General features: G+C 43.7%; 1 protein-coding gene and 15 non-coding genes across 16 annotated transcripts in view; 1 reads left to right on the top strand and 15 right to left on the bottom strand.

The window, feature by feature from the left end:
- The window catches only part of LOC110516899 (uncharacterized), a 134,597-nt gene that overhangs the window by 108,956 nt on the left and 10,432 nt on the right, over positions 1-15,209 (top strand). The gene's annotated exons all lie outside the window — the stretch shown is intronic.
- Positions 381-467, bottom strand: trnay-gua (transfer RNA tyrosine (anticodon GUA)). The gene is given in 2 exon segments: positions 381-416; positions 431-467. It is a non-coding gene; the product is annotated as a tRNA-Tyr (tRNA).
- On the bottom strand, positions 1,053-1,139 carry trnay-gua (transfer RNA tyrosine (anticodon GUA)). The gene is given in 2 exon segments: positions 1,053-1,088; positions 1,103-1,139. It is a non-coding gene; the product is annotated as a tRNA-Tyr (tRNA).
- Positions 4,442-4,528, bottom strand: trnay-gua (transfer RNA tyrosine (anticodon GUA)). The gene is given in 2 exon segments: positions 4,442-4,477; positions 4,492-4,528. It is a non-coding gene; the product is annotated as a tRNA-Tyr (tRNA).
- Positions 5,120-5,206, bottom strand: trnay-gua (transfer RNA tyrosine (anticodon GUA)). The gene is given in 2 exon segments: positions 5,120-5,155; positions 5,170-5,206. It is a non-coding gene; the product is annotated as a tRNA-Tyr (tRNA).
- Positions 7,748-7,834, bottom strand: trnay-gua (transfer RNA tyrosine (anticodon GUA)). The gene is given in 2 exon segments: positions 7,748-7,783; positions 7,798-7,834. It is a non-coding gene; the product is annotated as a tRNA-Tyr (tRNA).
- On the bottom strand, positions 8,426-8,512 carry trnay-gua (transfer RNA tyrosine (anticodon GUA)). The gene is given in 2 exon segments: positions 8,426-8,461; positions 8,476-8,512. It is a non-coding gene; the product is annotated as a tRNA-Tyr (tRNA).
- On the bottom strand, positions 9,076-9,162 carry trnay-gua (transfer RNA tyrosine (anticodon GUA)). The gene is given in 2 exon segments: positions 9,076-9,111; positions 9,126-9,162. It is a non-coding gene; the product is annotated as a tRNA-Tyr (tRNA).
- On the bottom strand, positions 10,404-10,490 carry trnay-gua (transfer RNA tyrosine (anticodon GUA)). The gene is given in 2 exon segments: positions 10,404-10,439; positions 10,454-10,490. It is a non-coding gene; the product is annotated as a tRNA-Tyr (tRNA).
- On the bottom strand, positions 11,082-11,168 carry trnay-gua (transfer RNA tyrosine (anticodon GUA)). The gene is given in 2 exon segments: positions 11,082-11,117; positions 11,132-11,168. It is a non-coding gene; the product is annotated as a tRNA-Tyr (tRNA).
- On the bottom strand, positions 11,760-11,846 carry trnay-gua (transfer RNA tyrosine (anticodon GUA)). The gene is given in 2 exon segments: positions 11,760-11,795; positions 11,810-11,846. It is a non-coding gene; the product is annotated as a tRNA-Tyr (tRNA).
- Positions 12,410-12,496, bottom strand: trnay-gua (transfer RNA tyrosine (anticodon GUA)). The gene is given in 2 exon segments: positions 12,410-12,445; positions 12,460-12,496. It is a non-coding gene; the product is annotated as a tRNA-Tyr (tRNA).
- Positions 13,088-13,174, bottom strand: trnay-gua (transfer RNA tyrosine (anticodon GUA)). Its single transcript is given in 2 exon segments — positions 13,088-13,123; positions 13,138-13,174. It is a non-coding gene; the product is annotated as a tRNA-Tyr (tRNA).
- Positions 13,738-13,824, bottom strand: trnay-gua (transfer RNA tyrosine (anticodon GUA)). The gene is given in 2 exon segments: positions 13,738-13,773; positions 13,788-13,824. It is a non-coding gene; the product is annotated as a tRNA-Tyr (tRNA).
- On the bottom strand, positions 14,388-14,474 carry trnay-gua (transfer RNA tyrosine (anticodon GUA)). The gene is given in 2 exon segments: positions 14,388-14,423; positions 14,438-14,474. It is a non-coding gene; the product is annotated as a tRNA-Tyr (tRNA).
- On the bottom strand, positions 15,066-15,152 carry trnay-gua (transfer RNA tyrosine (anticodon GUA)). Its single transcript is given in 2 exon segments — positions 15,066-15,101; positions 15,116-15,152. It is a non-coding gene; the product is annotated as a tRNA-Tyr (tRNA).

The raw sequence follows: 15,209 nt of genomic DNA, 5'->3' as shown, positions 1-15,209 counted from the left end.
GAGCCGAGGAATAAAATCGCTGTTTAGCCCCCTAGCTTGCGAAATGTATTTTTCACTCTCCCTGTTGGTCTAGTGGTAAGGATTCGGTTCTTTTACCACCGCGGCCTGGGTTTGATTCCCGCTCAGGGAATGACTTGCTTTTGGGGAAACACTAGGCATAAGTCAAAAACTTGGCACAACTGCAGAAAAAGTTATACTCTTCTGAATCAGCGACCTAAGGACTGTTGCAATCTCGAGAACTCTCTGCTGCTCTACCAACATTCCTATCAAAGGTCAACAAGTGAAGATTTCTTCTCTCAGGGAAAGATATTTTTTTCTCAAGCACATGTCATGGTACACTGCTGTCAAAAAGTTGGCGTAAGCCACAAGAAAAAGTACAATCCTTCGAGCCGGATTTGAACCAGCGACCTAAGGATTACAGCAATTTCACCTACAGTCCTCCGCTCTACCAACTGAGCTATCGAAGGATAAAAAATGCAGTCAAACGCCATCACCTAGATGGTCAGAGGTTTGGCAGAAGCATATGTTCCCTTTAAGAAATGAATCTGCTGAGTTTGGTGGTTTCTTGGAGCTGCTAAGGATTGCCCCCAGGTCTTCGTACGTTCAACTAATGCTCTAGTCCTCTGAGCTACATCCCCTTAGATTGCAAGTAGTTGCATTTGGGAATAGACAAAAAGTGAGCCAAGGAATAAAATAGCTGTTTAGCCCCCTAGCTTGCAAAAAGTATTTTTCTCTCTCCCTGTTGGTCTAGTGGTTAGGATTCGGTTCTTTTACCACCAAGGCCTGGGTTTGATTCCCGCTCAGGGAATGACTTGCTTTTGGGTAAGCACTAGGCATAAGTCAAAAACTTGGCACAACTGCAGAAAAAGTTATACTCTTCTGAGTCAGCGACCTAAGGACTGTTGCAATCTCGAGAACTCTCTGCTGCTCTACCAACATTCCTATCAAAGGTCAACAAGTGAAGATTTCTTCTCTCAGGGAAAGATATTTTTTTGTCAAGCACATGTCATGGTACACTGCTGTCAAAAAGTTGGCGTAAGCCACAAGTACAATCCTTCGAGCCGGATTTGAACCAGCGACCTAAGGATTACAGCAATTTCACCTACAGTCCTCCGCTCTACCAACTGAGCTATCGAAGGATAAAAAATGTAGTCAAACGCCATCACCTAGATGGTCAGAGGTTTGGCAGAAGCATATGTTCCCTTTAAGAAATTAATCTGCTGAGTTTGGTGGTTTCTTGGAGCTGCTAAGGATTGCCCCCAGGTCTTCGTACGTTCAACTAATGCTCTAGTCCTCTGAGCTACATCCCCTTAGATTGCAAGTAGTTGCATTTGGGAATAGACAAAAAGTGAGCCGAGGAATAAAATCGCTGTTTAGCCCCCTAGCTTGCGAAATGTATTTTTCTCTCTCCCTGTTGGTCTAGTGGTAAGGATTCGGTTCTTTTACCACCGCGGCCTGGGTTTGATTCCCGCTCAGGGAATGACTTGCTTTTGGGGAAACACTAGGCATAAGTCAAAAACTTGGCACAACTGCAGAAAAAGTTATACTCTTCTGAATCAGCGACCTAAGGACTGTTGCAATCTCGAGAACTCTCTGCTGCTCTACCAACATTCCTATCAAAGGTCAACAAGTGAAGATTTCTTCTCTCAGGGAAAGATATTTTTTTGTCAAGCACATGTCATGGTACACTGCTGTCAAAAAGTTGGCGTAAGCCACAAGAAAAAGTACAATCCTTCGAGCCGGATTTGAACCAGCTACCTAAGGATTACAGCAATTTCACCTACAGTCCTCCGCTCTACCAATTTAGCTATCGAAGGATAAAAAATGTAGTCAAACGCCATCACCTAGATGGTCAGAGGTTTGGCAGAAGCATATGTTCCCTTTAAGAAATTAATCTGCTGAGTTTGGTGGTTTCTTGGAGCTGCTAAGGATTGCCCCCAGGTCTTCGTACGTTCAACTAATGCTCTAGTCCTCTGAGCTACATCCCCTTAGATTGCAAGTAGTTGCATTTGGGAATAGACAAAAAGTGAGCCGAGGAATAAAATCGCTGTTTAGCCCCCTACCTTGCGAAATTTATTTTTCTCTCTCCCTGTTGGTCTAGTGGTAAGGATTCGGTTCTTTTACCACCGCGGCCTGGGTTTGATTCCCGCTCAGGGAATGACTTGCTTTTGGGGAAACACTAGGCATAAGTCAAAAACTTGGCGCAACTGCAGAAAAAGTTATACTCTTCTGAGTCAGCGACCTAAGGACTGTTGCAATCTCGAGAACTCTCTGCTGCTCTACCAACATTCCTATCAAAGGTCAACAAGTGAAGATTTCTTCTCTCAGGGAAAGATATTTTTTTGTCAAGCACATGTCATGGTACACTGCTGTCAAAAAGTTGGCGTAAGCCACAAGAAAAAGTACAATCCTTCGAGACAGATTTGAACCAGCGACCTAAGGATTACAGCAATTTCACCTACAGTCCTCCGCTCTACCAACTGAGCTATCGAAGGATAAAAAATGTAGTCAAACGCCATCACCTAGATGGTCAGAGGTTTGGCAGAAGCATATGTTCCCTTTAAGAAATTAATCTGCTGAGTTTGGTGGTTTCTTGGAGCTGCTAAGGATTGCCCCCAGGTCTTCGTACGTTCAACTAATGCTCTAGTCCTCTGAGCTACATCCCCTTAGATTGCAAGTAGTTGCATTTGGGAATAGACAAAAAGTGAGCCGAGGAATAAAATCGCTGTTTAGCCCCCTAGCTTGCGAAATGTATTTTTCTCTCTCCCTGTTGGTCTAGTGGTAAGGATTCGGTTCTTTTACCACCGCGGCCTGGGTTTGATTCCCGCTCAGGGAATGACTTGCTTTTGGGGAAACACTAGGCATAAGTCAAAAACTTGGCACAACTGCAGAAAAAGTTATACTCTTCTGAATCAGCGACCTAAGGACTGTTGCAATCTCGAGAACTCTCTGCTGCTCTACCAACATTCCTATCAAAGGTCAACAAGTGAAGATTTCTTCTCTCAGGGAAAGATATTTTTTGTCAAGCACATGTCATGGTACACTGCTGTCAAAAAGTTGGCGTAAGCCACAAGAAAAAGTACAATCCTTCGAGCCGGATTTGAACCAGCGACCTAAGTATTACAGCAATTTCACCTACAGTCCTCCGCTCTACCAACTGAGCTATCGAAGGATAAAAAATGTAGTCAAACGCCATCACCTAGAGGGTCAGAGGTTTGGCAGAAGCATATGTTCCCTTTAAGAAATTAATCTGCTGAGTTTGGTGGTTTCTTGGAGCTGCTAAGGATTACCCCCAGGTCTTCGTACGTTCAACTAATGCTCTAGTCCTCTGAGCTACATCCCCTTAGATTGCAAGTAGTTGCATTTGGGAATAGACAAAAAGTGAGCCAAGGAATAAAATAGCTGTTTAGCCCCCTAGCTTGCGAAATGTATTTTTCTCTCTCCCTGTTGGTCTAGTGGTAAGGATTCGGTTCTTTTACCACCGCGGCCTGGGTTTGATTCCCGCTCAGGGAATGACTTGCTTTTGGGGAAACACTAGGCATAAGTCAAAAACTTGGCACAACTGCAGAAAAAGTTATACTCTTCTGAATCAGCGACCTAAGGACTGTTGCAATCTCGAGAACTCTCTGCTGCTCTACCAACATTCCTATCAAAGGTCAACAAGTGAAGATTTCTTCTCTCAGGGAAAGATATTTTTTTGTCAAGCACATGTCATGGTACACTGCTGTCAAAAAGTTGGCGTAAGCCACAAGAAAAAGTACAATCCTTCGAGCCGGATTTGAACCAGCGACCTAAGTATTACAGCAATTTCACCTACAGTCCTCCGCTCTACCAACTGAGCTATCGAAGGATAAAAAATTTAGTCAAACGCCATCACCTAGATGGTCAGAGGTTTGGCAGAAGCATATGTTCCCTTTAAGAAATTAATCTGCTGAGTTTGGTGGTTTCTTGGAGCTGCTAAGGATTGCCCCCAGGTCTTCGTACGTTCAACTAATGCTCTAGTCCTCTGAGCTACATCCCCTTAGATTGCAAGTAGTTGCATTTGGGAATAGACAAAAAGTGAGCCGAGGAATAAAATAGCTGTTTAGCCCCCTAGCTTGCAAAAAGTATTTTTTTCTCTCCCTGTTGGTCTAGTGGTAAAGATTCGGTTCTTTTACCACCGCGGCCTGGGATTGATTCCCGCTCAGGGAATGTCTTGCTTTTGGGGAAACACTAGGCATAAGTCAAAAACTTGGCACAACTGCAGAAAAAGTTATACTCTTCTGAATCAGCGACCTAAGGACTGTTGCAATCTCGAGAACTCTCTTGTGCTCTACCAACATTCCTATCAAAGGTCAACAAGTGAAGATTTCTTCTCTCAGGGAAAGATATTTTTTTGTCAAGCACATGTCATGGTACACTGCTGTCAAAAAGTTGGCGTAAGCCACAAGAAAAAGTACAATCCTTCGAGCCGGATTTGAACCAGCAACCTAAGGATTACAGCAATTTCACCTACAGTCCTCCGCTCTACCAACTGAGCTATCGAAGGATGAAAAATGTAGTCAAACGCCATCACCTAGATGGTCAGAGGTTTGGCAGAAGCATATGTTCCCTTTAAGAAATTAATCTGCTGAGTTTGGTGGTTTCTTGGAGCTGCTAAGGATTGCCCCCAGGTCTTCGTACGTTCAACTAATGCTCTAGTCCTCTGAGCTACATCCCCTTAGATTGCAAGTAGTTGCATTTGGGAATAGACAAAAAGTGAGCCGAGGAATAAAATCGCTGTTTAGCCCCCTAGCTTGCGAAATGTATTTTTCTCTCTCCCTGTTGGTCTAGTGGTAAGGATTCGGTTCTTTTACCACCGCGGCCTGGGTTTGATTCCCGCTCAGGGAATGACTTGCTTTTGGGGAAACACTAGGCATAAGTCAAAAACTTGGCACAACTGCAGAAAAAGTTATACTCTTCTGAATCAGCGACCTAAGGACTGTTGCAATCTCGAGAACTCTCTGCTGCTCTACCAACATTCCTATCAAAGGTCAACAAGTGAAGATTTCTTCTCTCAGGGAAAGATATTTTTTTGTCAAGCACATGTCATGGTACACTGCTGTCAAAAAGTTGGCGTAAGCCACAAGAAAAAGTACAATCCTTCAAGCCGGATTTGAACCAGCGACCTAAGGATTACAGCAATTTCACCTACAGTCCTCCGCTCTACCAACTGAGCTATCGAAGGATAAAAAATGTAGTCAAACGCCATCACCTAGATGGTCAGAGGTTTGGCAGAAGCATATGTTCCCTTTAAGAAATTAATCTGCTGAGTTTGGTGGTTTCTTGGAGCTGCTAAGGATTGCCCCCAGGTCTTTGAGCTACATCCCCTTAGATTGCAAGTAGTTGCATTTGGAAATAGACAAAAAGTGAGCCGAGGAATAAAATCGCTGTTTAGCCCCCTAGCTTGCGAAATTTATTTTTCTCTCTCCCTGTTGGTCTAGTGGTTAGGATTCGGTTCTTTTACCACCGCGGCCTGGGTTTGATTCCCGCTCAGGGAATGACTTGCTTTTGGGGAAACACTAGGCATAAGTCAAAAACTTGGCACAACTGCAGAAAAAGTTATACTCTTCTGAATCAGCGACCAAAGGACTGTTGCAATCTCGAGAACTCTCTGCTGCTCTACCAACATTCCTATCAAAGGTCAACAAGTGAAGATTTCTTCTCTCAGAGAAAAATATTTTTTTGTCAAGCACATGTCATGGTACACTGCTGTCAAAATGTTGGCGTAAGGCACAAGAAAAAGTACAATCCTTCGAGCCGGATTTGAACAAGCGACCTAAGGATTAAAGCAATTTCACCTACAGTCCTCCGCTCTACCAACTGAGCTATCGAAGGATAAAAAATGTAGTCAAACACCATCACCTAGATGGTCAGAGGTTTGGCAGAAGCATATGTTCCCTTTAAGAAATTAATCTGCTGAGTTTGGTGGTTTCTTGGAGCTGCTAAGGATTGCCCCCAGGTCTTTGAGCTACATCCCCTTAGATTGCAAGTAGTTGCATTTGGAAATAGACAAAAAGTGAGCCGAGGAATAAAATCGCTGTTTAGCCCCCTAGCTTGCGAAATGTATTTTTCTCTCTCCCTGTTGGTCTAGTGGTTAGGATTCGGTTCTTTTACCACCGCGGCCTGGGTTTGATTCCCGCTCAGGGAATGACTTGCTTTTGGGGAAACACTAGGCATAAGTCAAAAACTTGGCACAACTGCAGAAAAAGTTATACTCTTCTGAATCAGCGACCAAAGGACTGTTGCAATCTCGAGAACTCTCTGCTGCTCTACCAACATTCCTATCAAAGGTCAACAAGTGAAGATTTCTTCTCTCAGAGAAAAATATTTTTTTGTCAAGCACATGTCATGGTACACTGCTGTCAAAATGTTGGCGTAAGGCACAAGAAAAAGTACAATCCTTCGAGCCGGATTTGAACAAGCGACCTAAGGATTAAAGCAATTTCACCTACAGTCCTCCGCTCTACCAACTGAGCTATCGAAGGATAAAAAATGTAGTCAAACACCATCACCTAGATGGTCAGAGGTTTGGCAGAAGCATATGTTCCCTTTAAGAAACTAATCTGCTGAGTTTGGTGGTTTCTTGGAGCTGCTAAGGATTGCCCCCAGGTCTTTGAGCTACATCCCCTTAGATTGCAAGTAGTTGCATTTGGAAATAGACAAAAAGTGAGCCGAGGAATAAAATCGCTGTTTAGCCCCCTAGCTTGCGAAATGTATTTTTCTCTCTCCCTGTTGGTCTAGTGGTTAGGATTCGGTTCTTTTACCACCGCGGCCTGGGTTTGATTCCCGCTCAGGGAATGACTTGCTTTTGGGGAAACACTAGGCATAAGTCAAAAACTTGGCACAACTGCAGAAAAAGTTATACTCTTCTGAATCAGCGACCAAAGGACTGTTGCAATCACGAGTACTCTCTGCTGCTCTACCAACATTCCTATCAAAGGTCAACAAGTGCAGATTTCTTCTCTCAGAGAAAAATATTTTTTTGTCAAGCACATGTCATGGTACACTGCTGTCAAAATGTTGGCGTAAGGCACAAGAAAAAGTACAATCCTTCGAGCCGGATTTGAACAAGCGACCTAAGGATTAAAGCAATTTCACCTACAGTCCTCCGCTCTACCAACTGAGCTATCGAAGGATAAAAAATGTAGTCAAACACCATCACCTAGATGGTCAGAGGTTTGGCAGAAGCATATGTTCCCTTTAAGAAATTCATCTGCTGAGTTTGGTGGTTTCTTGGAGCTGCTGAGGATTGCCCCCAGGTCTTCGTACGTTCAACTAATGCTCTATTCCTCTGAGCTACATCCCCTTAGATTGCAAGTAGTTGCATTTGGGAATAGACAAAAAGTGAGCAGAGGAATAAAATCGCTGTTTAGCCCCCTAGCTTGCGAAATGTATTTTTCTCTCTCCCTGTTGGTCTAGTGGTAAGGATTCGGTTCTTTTACCACCGCGGCCTGGGTTTGATTCCCGCTCAGGGAATGACTTGCTTTTGGGGAAACACTAGGCATAAGTCAAAAACTTGGCACAACTGCAGAATAAGTTATACTCTTCTGAGTCAGCGACATACGGACTGTCGCAATCTCGAGAACTCTCTGCTGCTCTACCAACATTCCTATCAAAGGTCAACAAGTGAAGATTTCTTCTCTCAGTTAAATATTTATTTTTGTCAAGCACATGTCATGGTACACTGCTGTCAAAAAGTTGCCGTAAGCCACAAGAAAAAGTACAATCCTTCGAGCCGGATTTGAACCAGCGACCTAAGGATTACAGCAATTTCACCTACAGTCCTCCGCTCTACCAACTGAGCTATCGAAGGATAAAAAATGTAGTCAAACGCCATCACCTAGATGGTCAGAGGTTTGGCAGAAGCATATGTTCTCTTTAAGAAATTAATCTGCTGAGTTTGGTGGTTTCTTGGAGCTGCTAAGGATTGCCCCCAGGTCTTCGTACGTTCAACTAATGCTCTATTCCTCTGAGCTACATCCCCTTAGATTGCAAGTAGTTGCATTTGGGAATAGACAAAAAGTGAGCCGAGGAATAAAATCGCTGTTTAGCCCCCTAGCTTGCGAAATGTATTTTTCTCTCTCCCTGTTGGTCTAGTGGTTAGGATTCGGTTCTTTTACCACCGCGGCCTGGGTTTGATTCCCGCTCAGGGAATGTCTTGCTTTTGGGTAAACACTAGGCATAAGTCAAAAACTTGGAACAACTGCAGAATAAGTTATACTCTTCTGAGTCAGCGACATACGGACTGTCGCAATCTCGAGAACTCTCTGCTGCTCTACCAACATTCCTATCAAAGGTCAACAAGTGAAGATTTCTTCTCTCGGGGAAATATTTTTTTTTGTCAAGCACATGTCATGGTACACTGCTGTCAAAAAGTTGGCGTAAGCCACAAGAAAAAGTACAATCCTTCGAGCCGGATTTGAACCAGCGACCTAAGGATTACAGCAATTTCACCTACAGTCCTCCGCTCTACCAACTGAGCTATCGAAGGATAAAAAATTTAGTCAAACGCCATCACCTAGATGGTCAGAGGTTTGGCAGAAGCATATGTTCCCTTTAAGAAATTAATCTGCTGAGTTTGGTGGTTTCTTGGAGCTGCTAAGGATTGCCCCCAGGTCTTTGAGCTACATCCCCTTAGATTGCAAGTAGTTGCATTTGGAAATAGACAAAAAGTGAGCCGAGGAATAAAATCGCTGTTTAGCCCCCTAGCTTGCGAAATGTATTTTTCTCTCTCCCTGTTGGTCTAGTGGTTAGGATTCGGTTCTTTTACCACCGCGGCCTGGGTTTGATTCCCGCTCAGGGAATGTCTTGCTTTTGGGTAAACACTAGGCATAAGTCAAAAACTTGGAACAACTGCAGAATAAGTTATACTCTTCTGAGTCAGCGACATACGGACTGTCGCAATCTCGAGAACTCTCTGCTGCTCTACCAACATTCCTATCAAAGGTCAACAAGTGAAGATTTCTTCTCTCGGGGAAATATTTTTTTTTGTCAAGCACATGTCATGGTACACTGCTGTCAAAAAGTTGGCGTAAGCCACAAGAAAAAGTACAATCCTTCGAGCCGGATTTGAACCAGCGACCTAAGGATTACAGCAATTTCACCTACAGTCCTCCGCTCTACCAACTGAGCTATCGAAGGATAAAAAATTTAGTCAAACGCCATCACCTAGATGGTCAGAGGTTTGGCAGAAGCATATGTTCCCTTTAAGAAATTAATCTGCTGAGTTTGGTGGTTTCTTGGAGCTGCTAAGGATTGCCCCCAGGTCTTTGAGCTACATCCCCTTAGATTGCAAGTAGTTGCATTTGGAAATAGACAAAAAGTGAGCCGAGGAATAAAATCGCTGTTTAGCCCCCTAGCTTGCGAAATGTATTTTTCTCTCTCCCTGTTGGTCTAGTGGTTAGGATTCGGTTCTTTTACCACCGCGGCCTGGGTTTGATTCCCGCTCAGGGAATGACTTGCTTTTGGGGAAACACTAGGCATAAGTCAAAAACTTGGCACAACTGCAGAAAAAGTTATACTCTTCTGAATCAGCGACCAAAGGACTGTTGCAATCTCGAGAACTCTCTGCTGCTCTACCAACATTCCTATCAAAGGTCAACAAGTGAAGATTTCTTCTCTCAGAGAAAAATATTTTTTTGTCAAGCACATGTCATGGTACACTGCTGTCAAAATGTTGGCGTAAGGCACAAGAAAAAGTACAATCCTTCGAGCCGGATTTGAACAAGCGACCTAAGGATTAAAGCAATTTCACCTACAGTCCTCCGCTCTACCAACTGAGCTATCGAAGGATAAAAAATGTAGTCAAACACCATCACCTAGATGGTCAGAGGTTTGGCAGAAGCATATGTTCCCTTTAAGAAATTAATCTGCTGAGTTTGGTGGTTTCTTGGAGCTGCTGAGGATTGCCCCCAGGTCTTCGTACGTTCAACTAATGCTCTATTCCTCTGAGCTACATCCCCTTAGATTGCAAGTAGTTGCATTTGGGAATAGACAAAAAGTGAGCCGAGGAATAAAATCGCTGTTTAGCCCCCTAGCTTGCGAAATGTATTTTTCTCTCTCCCTGTTGGTCTAGTGGTAAGGATTCGGTTCTTTTACCACCGCGGCCTGGGTTTGATTCCCGCTCAGGGAATGACTTGCTTTTGGGGAAACACTAGGCATAAGTCAAAAACTTGGCACAACTGCAGAATAAGTTATACTCTTCTGAGTCAGCGACATACGGACTGTCGCAATCTCGAGAACTCTCTGCTGCTCTACCAACATTCCTATCAAAGGTCAACAAGTGAAGATTTCTTCTCTCAGGGAAATATTTATTTTTGTCAAGCACATGTCATGGTACACTGCTGTCAAAAAGTTGCCGTAAGCCACAAGAAAAAGTACAATCCTTCGAGCCGGATTTGAACCAGCGACCTAAGGATTACAGCAATTTCACCTACAGTCCTCCGCTCTACCAACTGAGCTATCGAAGGATAAAAAATGTAGTCAAACGCCATCACCTAGATGGTCAGAGGTTTGGCAGAAGCATATGTTCTCTTTAAGAAATTAATCTGCTGAGTTTGGTGGTTTCTTGGAGCTGCTAAGGATTGCCCCCAGGTCTTCGTACGTTCAACTAATGCTCTATTCCTCTGAGCTACATCCCCTTAGATTGCAAGTAGTTGCATTTGGGAATAGACAAAAAGTGAGCCGAGGAATAAAATCGCTGTTTAGCCCCCTAGCTTGCGAAATGTATTTTTCTCTCTCCCTGTTGGTCTAGTGGTAAGGATTCGGTTCTTTTACCACCGCGGCCTGGGTTTGATTCCCGCTCAGGGAATGACTTGCTTTTGGGGAAACACTAGGCATAAGTCAAAAACTTGGCACAACTGCAGAATAAGTTATACTCTTCTGAGTCAGCGACATACGGACTGTCGCAATCTCGAGAACTCTCTGCTGCTCTACCAACATTCCTATCAAAGGTCAACAAGTGAAGATTTCTTCTCTCAGGGAAATATTTATTTTTGTCAAGCACATGTCATGGTACACTGCTGTCAAAAAGTTGCCGTAAGCCACAAGAAAAAGTACAATCCTTCGAGCCGGATTTGAACCAGCGACCTAAGGATTACAGCAATTTCACCTACAGTCCTCCGCTCTACCAACTGAGCTATCGAAGGATAAATAATGTATTCAAACGCCATCACCTAGATGGTCAGAGGTTTGGCAGAAGCATATGTTCTCTTTAAGAAATTAATCTGCTGAGTTTGGTGGTTTCTTGGAGCTGCTAAGGATTGCCCCCAGGTCTTCGTACGTTCAACTAATGCTCTATTCCTCTGAGCTACATCCCCTTAGATTGCAAGTAGTTGCATTTGGGAATAGACAAAAAGTGAGCCGAGGAATAAAATCGCTGTTTAGCCCCCTAGCTTGCGAAATGTATTTTTCTCTCTCCCTGTTGGTCTAGTGGTTAGGATTCGGTTCTTTTACCACCGCGGCCTGGGTTTGATTCCCGCTCAGGGAATGTCTTGCTTTTGGGTAAACACTAGGCATAAGTCAAAAACTTGGAACAACTGCAGAATAAGTTATACTCTTCTGAGTCAGCGACATACGGACTGTCGCAATCTCGAGAACTCTCTGCTGCTCTACCAACATTCCTATCAAAGGTCAACAAGTGAAGATTTCTTCTCTCGGGGAAATATTTTTTTTTGTCAAGCACATGTCATGGTACACTGCTGTCAAAAAGTTGCCGTAAGCCACAAGAAAAAGTACAATCCTTCAAGCCGGATTTGAACCAGCGACCTAAGGATTACAGCAATTTCACCTACAGTCCTCCGCTCTACCAACTGAGCTATCGAAGGATAAAAAATTTAGTCAAACGCCATCACCTAGATGGTCAGAGGTTTGGCAGAAGCATATGTTCCCTTTAAGAAATTAATCTGCTGAGTTTGGTGGTTTCTTGGAGCTGCTAAGGATTGCCCCCAGGTCTTTGAGCTACATCCCCTTAGATTGCAAGTAGTTGCATTTGGAAATAGACAAAAAGTGAGCCGAGGAATAAAATCGCTGTTTAGCCCCCTAGCTTGCGAAATGTATTTTTCTCTCTCCCTGTTGGTCTAGTGGTAAGGATTCGGTTCTTTTACCACCGCGGCCTGGGTTTGATTCCCGCTCAGGGAATGACTTGCTTTTGGGGAAACACTAGGCATAAGTCAAAAACTTGGCACAGCTGCAGAATAAGTTATACTCTTCTGAGTCAGCGACATACGGACTGTCGCAATCTCGAGAACTCTCTGCTGCTCTACCAACATTCCTATCAAAGGTCAACAAGTGAAGATTTCTTCTCTCAGGGAAATATTTATTTTTGTCAAGCACATGTCATGGTACACTGCTGTCAAAAAGTTGCCGTAAGCCACAAGAAAAAGTACAATCCTTCGAGCCGGATTTGAACCAGCGACCTAAGGATTACAGCAATTTCACCTACAGTCCTCCGCTCTACCAACTGAGCTATCGAAGGATAAAAAATGTAGTCAAACGCCATCACCTAGATGGTCAGAGGTTTGGCAGAAGCATATGTTCTCTTTAAGAAATTAATCTGCTGAGTTTGGTGGTTTCTTGGAGCTGCTAAGGATTGCCCCCAGGTCTTCGTACGTTCAACTAATACTCTATTCCTCTGAGCTACATCCCCTTAGATTGCAAGTAGTTGCATTTGGGAATAGACAAAAAGTGAGCCGAGGAATAAAATCGCTGTTTAGCCCCCTAGCTTGCGAAATGTATTTTTCTCTCTCCCTGTTGGTCTAGTGGTTAGGATTCGGTTCTTTTACCACCGCGGCCTGGGTTTGATTCCCGCTCAGGGAATGTCTTGCTTTTGGGTAAACACTAGGCATAAGTCAAAAACTTGGAACAACTGCAGAATAAGTTATACTCTTCTGAGTCAGCGACATACGGACTGTCGCAATCTCGAGAACTCTCTGCTGCTCTACCAACATTCCTATCAAAGGTCAACAAGTGAAGATTTCTTCTCTCGGGGAAATATTTTTTTTTGTCAAGCACATGTCATGATACACTGCTGTCAAAAAGTTGCCGTAAGCCACAAGAAAAAGTACAATCCTTCGAGCCGGATTTGAACCAGCGACCTAAGGATTACAGCAATTTCACCTACAGTCCTCCACTCTACCAACTGAGCTATCGAAGGATAAAAAATGTAGTCAAACGCCATCACCTAGATGGTCAGAGGTTTGGCAGAAGCATATGTTCTCTTTAAGAAATTAATCTGCTGAGTTTGGTGGTTTCTTGGAGCTGCTAAGGATTGCCCCCAGGTCTTTGAGCTGCATCCCCTTAGATTGCAAGTAGTTGCATTTGGGAATAGACAAAAAGTGAGCCGAGGAATAAAATCGCTGTTTAGCCCCCTAGCTTGCGAAATGTATTTTTCTCTCTCCCTGTTGGTCTAGTGGTAAGGATTCGGTTCTTTTACCACCTCGGCCTGGGTTTGATTCCCGCTCAGGGAACGTCTTGCTTTTGGGTAAACACTAGGCATAAGTCAAAAACTTGGAACAACTGCAGAATAAGTTATACTCTTCTGAGTCAGCGACATACGGACTGTCGCAATCTCGAGAACTCTCTGCTGCTCTACCAACATTCCTATCAAAGGTCAACAAGTGAAGATTTCTTCTCTCGGGGAAATATTTTTTTTTGTCAAGCACATGTCATGGTACACTGCTGTCAAAAAGTTGCCGTAAGCCACAAGAAAAAGTACAATCCTTCGAGCCGGATTTGAACCAGCGACCTAAGGATTACAGCAATTTCACCTACAGTCCTCCGCTCTACCAACTGAGCTATCGAAGGATAAAAAATTTAGTCAAACGCCATCACCTAGATGGTCAGAGGTTTGGCAGAAGCATATGTTCCCTTTAAGAAATTAATCTGCTGAGTTTGGTGGTTTCTTGGAGCTGCTAAGGATTGCCCCCAGGTCTTTGAGCTACATCCCCTTAGATTGCAAGTAGTTGCATTTGGAAATAGACAAAAAGTGAGCCGAGGAATAAAATCGCTGTTTAGCCCCCTAGCTTGCGAAATGTATTTTTCTCTCTCCCTGTTGGTCTAGTGGTAAGGATTCGGTTCTTTTACCACCGCGGCCTGGGTTTGATTCCCGCTCAGGGAATGACTTGCTTTTGGGGAAACACTAGGCATAAGTCAAAAACTTGGCACAACTGCAGAATAAGTTATACTCTTCTGAGTCAGCGACATACGGACTGTCGCAATCTCGAGAACTCTCTGCTGCTCTACCAACATTCCTATCAAAGGTCAACAAGTGAAGATTTCTTCTCTCAGGGAAATATTTATTTTTGTCAAGCACATGTCATGGTACACTGCTGTCAAAAAGTTGCCGTAAGCCACAAGAAAAAGTACAATCCTTCGAGCCGGATTTGAACCAGCGACCTAAGGATTACAGAAATTTCACCTACAGTCCTCCGCTCTACCAACTGAGCTATCGAAGGATAAAAAATGTAGTCAAACGCCATCACCTAGATGGTCAGAGGTTTGGCAGAAGCATATGTTCTCTTTAAGAAATTAATCTGCTGAGTTTGGTGGTTTCTTGGAGCTGCTAAGGATTGCCCCCAGGTCTTCGTACGTTCAACTAATACTCTATTCCTCTGAGCTACATCCCCTTAGATTGCAAGTAGTTGCATTTGGGAATAGACAAAAAGTGAGCCGAGGAATAAAATCGCTGTTTAGCCCCCTAGCTTGCGAAATGTATTTTTCTCTCTCCCTGTTGGTCTAGTGGTTAGGATTCGGTTCTTTTACCACCGCGGCCTGGGTTTGATTCCCGCTCAGGGAATGTCTTGCTTTTGGGTAAACACTAGGCATAAGTCAAAAACTTGGAACAACTGCAGAATAAGTTATACTCTTCTGAGTCAGCGACATACGGACTGTCGCAATCTCGAGAACTCTCTGCTGCTCTACCAACATTCCTATCAAAGGTCAACAAGTGAAGATTTCTTCTCTCGGGGAAATATTTTTTTTTGTCAAGCACATGTCATGGTACACTGCTGTCAAAAAGTTGCCGTAAGCCACAAGAAAAAGTACAATCCTTCGAGCCGGATTTGAACCAGCGACCTAAGGATTACAGCAATTTCACCTACAGTCCTCCGCTCTACCAACTGAGCTATCGAAGGATAAAAAATGTAGTCAAACGCCATCACCTAGATGGTCAGAGGTTTGGCAGAAGCATA

This window comes from Oncorhynchus mykiss, chromosome 21 (assembly GCF_057628025.1).
Source record: "Oncorhynchus mykiss isolate SJ-2025 chromosome 21, ASM5762802v1, whole genome shotgun sequence".
Lineage (NCBI taxonomy): Eukaryota > Metazoa > Chordata > Actinopteri > Salmoniformes > Salmonidae > Oncorhynchus > Oncorhynchus mykiss.
This window is presented reverse-complemented; position numbering and strand designations above follow the sequence as displayed.